Raw genomic sequence first — 5,000 nt, 5'->3', positions numbered from 1 at the left:
GCGGTAATCACCAAACCATCTTCATATAGCAATTCCCACAACTGTTACCCCCTCCTCATTAACAGCGGTAATCACCAAACCATCTTCATATAGCAATTCCCACAACTGTTACCTCCTCATTAACAGCAGTAATCGCCAAATCATCTGCAAATAGCAATTCTCACAGCTGTTACCTCCTCGTTAACAGCTTTAATCGCCAAATCATCTGCATATAGCAATTCCAAAACTCCTCACTTTCGGGCTGCCAACGCAAGAGCCCGTGTCTTGCATACGGCAAGGCAAGATAAACGAACGAACTCCTCATTTCTGATCTCTTCACTTGCACATCTATGACCACCAAAAGTAAAGATTGTCTTAATGCTGACCCCTGGTGTCATCCAACCCTAACTTCAAAGGTTTCTGTTTCCCCAACAGCTGTTAGTACTTTATTCTCTCTCTCTCTCTCTCTCTCTCTCTCTCTCTCTCTCTCTCTCTCTCTCTCTCTCTCTCTCTCTCTCTCTTCTCTCTCTCTATTGTAGCCAACTTCTTTGGGACATTGAAACTCTTCTTTTGTAATATTTTAACTACTAGATTTAAACAAGACATCCTCTCGTAATATGGACCAAGCAATTTATCAATCAAAGGTCACATACATTCTTTATTAATTAATGCAATTTCAAAGAGAGGAAAAAATAAAGATATGTGAACACGGGTAATTTTTTCCTCATCAAAATTCTGAGATTTTTCAACCTTGACCCTCCTAAAACGAACATTACCTTCGAAATTCGTTTGAATACAAACATGCTCAGTAAGATGATCATCTCCCATAAATAAGGAGCGGCATTACCAAGCTTATGAATGAGAGAGAGTAGTCATGGCCTGGTGAGGAGGGGGTACCCCGAGAAGTTCACTCAGAAAAAACAATCTCCCTCAAACAATTTGTCGAAACTGCCCTGTTGTAGTAAGGAGAAGGCGAGTGGTAGAGAAGGGTTAAATCTGTGTGTGTGGGTGCGTGTGTGTTTGCATATCTATATAGATATTTAACTGTCATTTTAGACGGGGACACGTACTCTAGTCTAAACAGTAATTACTAATGTGAGCTGCATATATGAAATTTAATTTCATAATTACACATGTAAACTACAAGTTTGATAAGTTCGTTGGTCTATCTTGCTTTTGGATGAGTTAATTAAAAAAAAACCATGGTTACAATTAAAACTTTTTTTTTTATTTTAAAGATTTCTCCTGTCGAATAAGTAGCGATATTTTGTCCACATATACAGTATACGTGGTTCTCATAAACATAATGTTCATACATGCATCATAACCATTGCATGCGTTGATGGTTTGGCATTTCTGAAACGTGTCTTGGTTCGAATCCTGCATCTTAATGTGAAAGTATCTTCCGACATAAGTCTATTTATAGTTTATATAGGAAATATTTATCTTAATGTTACTGTTATTATTATAGGTAATATTAGTAATTACTTCTCTTGTAATTATTTATTTCCTTTCCTCACTGAACTATTGTTCCCTGATTTTTTCAACTAATAGTTGTAGTTTAACTGATAATAATAATAAAAATATAATAATGATAATAATAATAATAATAATTCCTAGTCGAATATACGTTTTTAGTGGTAAACAGAGAAAACTAAAACGCAAATGAGCTGTTTTTAAGTATTAGCCTTACAGCTATAAGTCTGAAATACGATTAGTAAATTAACAGTTGTCGCAAGAACGATAAGAATATCAATAAGTAGAGAGATCAATCATAGAATTTAGGACCTCCGCCAATGAAGATTGCCAGCATTTTACTCAAGTCTACGGACCAAGCTTTCCTTGTTTCATATGTTGATCATGAAGGAATCTATTGCAAAATGAAAGTTCTGGAAACGGATAGTGATCCGGATCACCACCACAAAATCAAATCCCCATATCTGACATATCCTGAAATTTCATTTAAATTCATATTAACTTTTTGTGTTAGGAGCCGGTGACAAAATTAACAGAGGTGATAACATAACCTTCTTGGCGGAGGTAATAATAATTTGCAATCAAATAAACCTCGTGTTTGATAACATTCATATGTTAAGAAATAATGAACAAAGTGACTTGTTTCTTGAAGACGCATGCGCAGAATTCTTCGGAAGTGCCAAGTTGGTAAAACATGAGATGGCGAAGGCGACAGGTGCCAAGAGGAAAATCTTGAGAGTGTTGAGAATTTAAGAGGAAATGCTGCAATGACGAGAATTTAAGAGGAAATGCTTCAATGACGAGAATTTAAGAGGAAATACTTCAAATACGAGAATTTAAGACGAAATCCTGTATTGTGCAACTAAAAAAAAAAGAGAAATGTCCTAAAACAGAATACGGGTTAAAGAAAAAGGTTTAGATTATGAAATTTCATTATTATTATTATTATTATTTATTATTATTATTATTATTATTATTATTATTATTATTGTTATTATTATTATTTATTAATTATTAGCTAACGCTCCAAACCTTCTTGGAAAAACACGATGCTATAAGCCCAAGGAATCCAATAGGGAACAATAGCTCCGTAATGGAAAGAAATAAAAATATAAGAAATAAATGAATATAAAATACTTCAAGATAAATAATAACTCTGATATAGATATATTCATAAGGAAAAACATATGTCAACCTGTTCAACATAGATATTCGTTGCAAGTGTGTGAATTTCTGAAAAGTGTAGATGTTTTAAAGAATTTATAGGTCAAATACCTCGTAGAAATCTTTGCATTTAAACTATATTATTATTATTATTATTATTATTATTATTATTATTACTACTACTTGCTAAGCTACAACCCTAGTTGGAAAGCAGGGTGCTATAAGCCCAGGGGCCCCAACAGGGAAAATAGCCTAGTCGAGGAAAGGAAACAAAGAAAAATTAAATATTTTAAGAACAGTAACATTAAAATAAATATTTCCTGTATCAAACCTATAAAAAGTAGAGGAAGTAAAATTAGACAGAAAAGTGTGGCCGAGTGTACCTCAAGCAAGAGAACTCTAACCCAAGACAGTGAAAGGTCCATGATACAGATGCTATGGCACTTACCAAAGACTAGAGAACAATGGTTCTGATTTTTAGAGTGTCCTTCTGGAAGAGCTGCTCTTACCTATAGCTAGAGTCTCTCTATACCCTTACCCTTAAGATGAAAATTGGTCACTGAAAAATCACCGAATGGAAACTCACAAATTGAAAGAAATGGTTATTGTGTGATAATGCTTATGATTCAGTTCTTTAGAAGTTATTGATATATATTAAAGGCATTAGGAAAAGCTGCTTCTTGGTAAATAATCAATAGAAAATAAATGAAATTAATAAATGGACAGTTAAGAAGATTAAAAAAACAAAATTGCATTGAGTATATATATATATATATATATATATATATATATATATATATATATTATATATATCCCCACATTGTATGAAAAATGAAATTTATGTAGCTTTGAAGGGACCATCTCCCTTCCTCTTCAGAAAACAAATGTTTTCTGAAGAGGAAGGGAGATGGTCTCTTCGAAAGCTAAATAAATTCATTTTTCATACTCTATGGGTTATTTTATTTATCTTAATACATGGAAAGTTGTGTATTTTAGTGTATATATATAATATATATATATATATATATATATATATATATATATATACTGTATATATAAAAAATATTGAGTCAAGTTTAAAACGATACTGAAAAAGAAACGCAACAAACCTCCAGTCAAAAGTATTTTTGAGTAATAAAAGAGAAATCGAAATAATATGATTGTTTGCATCATAGACATAAGAGAACCTCCTCTTACAACATGGAATAAGTTATCTCTCATTAATCTATTGATGTGCACTACTGACACTTTTAGAATTCACCATGAATCCATTTGTTGATTGCCTCTCGTGATTTATTTCTCTCTCTCTCTCTCTCTCTCTCTCTCTCTCTCTCTCCTCTCTCTCTCTCTCTCTCTCTCTCTCTCTCTCTCTTTATTTGATGATTCTCTCTCCCTCTCTGTATTTTGTGATCCTCTCTCTCTCTCTCTCTCTCCTCTCTCTCTCTCTCTTCTCTCTCTCTCTCTCTCTCTCTCTCTCTCTTTGATGATTCTCTCTCCCTCTGTATTTGGTGATCCTCTCTCTCTCTCTCTCATCTCCTCTCTCTCTCTCTCCTCTCTCTCTCTCTCTCTCTCTCTCTCTCTCTCTCTCTCTGTATGTGATGATTCTCTCTCTCTCTCTCTCTCTCTCCCTCTCTCTCTCTCTCCTCTCTCTCTCTCTCTCTCTCTCTTCTATATACTATTATATATATATATATATATATATAAATATATATTTGATGATCCTCCCCCTCTCTTCTCCTGTATTTGATGATCTCCTCTCTCTCTCTCTCTCCTCTCCTCTCCTCTCTCTCTCTCTCTCTCTCTCTCTCGTCGTGGCGTTTTCAGTAGCTCGTTACTGTCCTTCCTGCAGTTGAAGTGGCTGTCCTGGAGGGTACGAGTCTTGCATGGTGTGTCGGTTTCCGTCAAGTTGGCTCATTTTATCTGACATTTTGTCTTTAATTCATTTGTTACATTTTTATTTTCATTCTATATACCAGTCGTGTACATAGGCCTATTTATATTTTTCATTATTATTGAGTTTGTTTTTCAAGACGATGCTGCATTTTTATTGTTTTTTAATTCTTTTTTGGTCTGGAGGTATTAAGCAAAATCTAGGACCAGTGTGTACTAGACTGTACTAGTATCGACTTTATAATTATTATTATTATTATCATCATTATTATTATTATTATTATTATTATTATTATTATTATTATTAATATTTTTATTATTTTGTTATTTTATTTTATAATTTCATTTAATTTCATTTTAGTATTTTATTTTATTATTTTTTTTCTTTATTTTATTTTATTTTATTATTTATTTTTATTTTATTGTTTTTATTTTATTCTTTATTTATTTTATTATTTATTATTTTATTTTATTTTTTTATTATTTTATTT

General features: G+C 32.5%; 1 long non-coding RNA gene across 1 annotated transcript in view; it reads left to right on the top strand.

Moving 5' to 3' along the window:
* LOC137640716 (uncharacterized) overlaps window positions 1-5,000 on the top strand; it is a 604,412-nt gene that overhangs the window by 366 nt on the left and 599,046 nt on the right. The window lies entirely within an intron of this gene.

The sequence above is a fragment of the Palaemon carinicauda genome, chromosome 5, assembly GCF_036898095.1.
Source record: "Palaemon carinicauda isolate YSFRI2023 chromosome 5, ASM3689809v2, whole genome shotgun sequence".
NCBI classification, from domain to species: Eukaryota; Metazoa; Arthropoda; class Malacostraca; order Decapoda; family Palaemonidae; genus Palaemon; species Palaemon carinicauda.
The sequence above is the reverse complement of the archived record's forward strand: the minus strand, read 5'-3'. Positions and strand labels throughout refer to the sequence as shown.